Genomic DNA, 3,698 nt, shown 5'->3' on the forward strand with positions numbered 1-3,698 from the left:
GTGCTCCTTCAGGAAAAAAAGAAAGGATAATTTTGCCACAAATCATCATTTACTGATCCTGGTTTGTCCAAGGTGCTTATACAAAATCAATATGCATTTGCAGCTCCTGATAGCAATGCCCATTTAACATTTCCAAGAGGATGACAAGGCTAAGTGACTGCATATGTTTCATCCTACTTTATAGCAATTCCTAATGTTTCCCTTTCTTGGTGAATCTGGAACAATACGGGCCATTTACATAGGCTATATTTCCACAGCAGGGGGGCACTAGTTCAATGAATGTCTTCTATTGTGCTGACATTTAAATAATATTCCGTACCAAATTCTATCATGAAGGGCCAAACTATATGCAAGGCGAGATCAGATGTCCCATCTTTTTGATTATTTTTTTTGCTTAAAACAGCTGTTTGTTTTTCCAAATTTGACTGAAGCAAAATCACTGGGGGAGGCAGGCTAAACACTCATGCCCAAGTGGAATTAGGTTTATCATAACCAAAACCCCAACTCCACAAGACATCCAGAGTTATTAATGACTAATACTCACCAAAACCCATGGAACAAGTTAGTCACAATTAACCTGAAGTTCCGTTTTGCTTGCACAGAACTTAGTCACAACTAAATTTAGCTGGATTTTGGTCAATGGGCTTTCTAAGGCTTCCAAAGTTTAGCTTAATGGATGCTTAGTCAGACTCTGAACTTGCACCATGACATTCCCAAAGGTTAGTCTGACAATGAGGCTCCGCATTTTGGCAGGTCTTGCTTCTTTTCTGGGATGAAAATTTGGAAATGTGATCTAGGTGAGGAAATTAGGCACACATCCCTGTGTTGCTGACAAAAAAATGAAGAGCGGCAAAGAGTTATGAATGTTTTGCCCAGGAGGTTCAACTCTGTAAAGAGGGATTGTGGCATTAGATATGTGTAGAACCTTATTCTAAATGTGCAGCATATTCAATAAAGAATGCTGGGTCATGTTCTGCAGCACGAGGCTAGAGTTATTACAAAGTGTTTTTTTCTTTTTAAATGACTGACATTGAAATATTTGAAATGTGGCTTTTTTAAAAAAGAGACAGAGAGAGATGACTGTTGCCAAAGAATTAGAGGTAGAAATCCAACACTTCACTATACTTCATGAAGTATAGTTATTGGGGTCTTAGTAAAGGTAAAGTGACCCCTGACCACTAGGTCCAGTCATGGCCAACTCTGGGGTTGCGGTGCTCATCTCGCTTTATAGGCCAAGGGAGCCGGCATACAGCTTCCGGGTCATGTGGCCAGCATGACTAAGCCACTTCTGGCGAACCAGAGCAGCACAGGGAAACACTGTTTACCTTCCCACCGGAGCAGTACCTATTTATCTACTTGCACTTTGACGTGCTTTCAAACTGCTAGGTTGGCAGGAGCAGGGACCGAGCAACGGGAGCTCACCCCGTCGTGGGGATTCGAACCACCGACTTTCTGATCAGCAAGTCCTAGGCTCTGTGGTTTAACCCACAGTGCCACCCGCGTCCATATTGGGGTCTTAAAGACCAGTAAGTGAGATAATTCTTTTAAAAAGGTTTAACTTTTCCCCATCCCACGTGCCCTTGAAGGAACTGAAGTTGGGAATTGCAGCAGGAAGGAGAAGGCAGTAAAGGACGATTGGTGCCTTGAGATTCTAACCATGTGCTAACGTGAGGTTTCATGGAGGCCACTGCAGAATATTGCAATCTACCATCAGATCGTTTTAAAAACTCCAGGCATGGTATCTGTAAGACTTGGGTCTCTCCCACACACACGAGACACCGCCAGCAGTTAATTATCTGAGATTTATTGGTTCAACAAAAAGCCCCGGTTGGAACTCCGCTAATTTCAGTCTTCCTCTGATGACACAGTTGCCGCAACTAAGCTCCGCCCCCTTTCCCCCCAACAGGAAAAACGCCACCTTCTCTTCCTGTCCATTTCATGCTTCTTGGCTAATCTTGTGAGTCTACGAGATCAGGGGGATTGAAACCCCCCCCCCTGTATTTCTGTGTCTGTGTCACTATCTGAGCTTTGCAACTGAATTCCTACTCTCTGTTTCTCCGTTTTTCTGTGTACAAAGGTTGAATTCCTGTGGCTAACTGCTTCTCCCCCCTCCCTTAGGAATTCTCTCTCTCCTTCTGCTGTACCTGTCTCTTCTCTGCCTGTCAGGAAGTCCAGTTCTCTGACACTTTCTGCATTTGGTCTTCAGAAGCAATAACATAACCCATGAGAAAGTGGTAAACGGCCTCTGCCCTGTATGCCTGAAGGAGCGTCTCCACCCCCATCGTTCTGCCCGGACACTGAGATCCAGCGCTGAGGGCCTTCTGGCAGTTCCCTCACTGCAAGAAGCGAAGTTACAGGGAACCAGGCAGGGGGCCTTCTCGGTGGTGGTGCCCACCCTGTGGAATGCCCTCCCTTCCGATGTCAAGGAAATTATTATTATTTATTGAATTTATATACCGCTCTGTACCTGGGGGTCTCAGGGTGGTTCACTGAATAAAATCAAGATATAAAACAACTACCATATTGGCCTGAATACAAGCTGCACCCGAATATAAGCCGCACCTTTAAAATTGGAGGGGGGGAGAAAAAAAGAAGAAATACACGAATATAAGGCGTTCCCTTTCTCGCAGGGACTCACCGAGCAGGCGGCTTAGTTCAGGGGTGGCTTGTGCGCTGGTTAAATGACCCCATTGGGCCGCTAGTGGTCCATGGGCCTTAGGTTGCCGATCCCTGTTCTATATGTTAGGTCCGCAAGCTGTGCATATTCCATCAGTTTAAGTTGCAATTCTTCTTTGGTTGCGACTTTGCTTGTTTTCCATTTTTGGGCTAATGAAACATGAGCCACAGTAGTGGCAAATGTAAATAACCTTTTCTGACAACTGGGAATTTCTATCTGATTATCCCCAACAAAACGGATTCTGGTTGTTGTTTTTTTGAAAAGTACTTTTTTTCAATTCATTATGAATTATTTCCCAATACTCTTTTACCCTTTTACAGGTCAGCCACATACGATAGAACATACCCTCAGTCTCATTGCATCTCCAACACTTATCTGATTCAGTCTTATACATATTAACGAGTCTACTCGGTGTTAGATACCATTGGCCCCAAAGACTTTAAAGGCGATCACCAACACTTTGAATTGTGCCTGGAAGCAAACGGGCAGCCGATGCAGATGTTGCAGTCCAATCAAGGATGTGTTTATGAGTGCACATTTCCTCCAAGAAATACCCAAGGCTCCACTGCAGGGAGAAATGTGAATCGTTTGGGATAGGTGTTGAAGACAGTGTACACAGCACAAGCCATATGGTTTTCTCTGGGCTGACAAGGAGCACAGGAACATTCTGCCTTTCTTCTCCCTTCTAAGAAAGAGCTGCTCTCCCAAGGAGGTGTGAGAATGAGAGTCTACAGAAATACACTGCCTTGCAGGGGGAGTTCAGAGATAGTTCACTGAGTCAGGGGAAACTCTGCCTTTACTCTTGTACCAGGTTTTATGGAAGGAAATTAAAATATATATACTGTCTGACACCATGGTGGAATGCTTGGAATCTGAAATATATAAAGTCTAATAGGATTTTGGCCAAAGCCTAGTGCATGGTCCTACATCACGGTTTTACAGATTCTTTTTCTTTCTTTTGCTATGCTTTACTACAGGTTAAAGAGGTTTACTGCTGTTTGGTTTCCAGAACAATGGCTGT

The sequence above is a fragment of the Podarcis cretensis genome (assembly GCF_951804945.1).
Source record: "Podarcis cretensis genome assembly, chromosome: 17".
In the NCBI taxonomy this organism is placed as follows: Eukaryota; Metazoa; Chordata; class Lepidosauria; order Squamata; family Lacertidae; genus Podarcis; species Podarcis cretensis.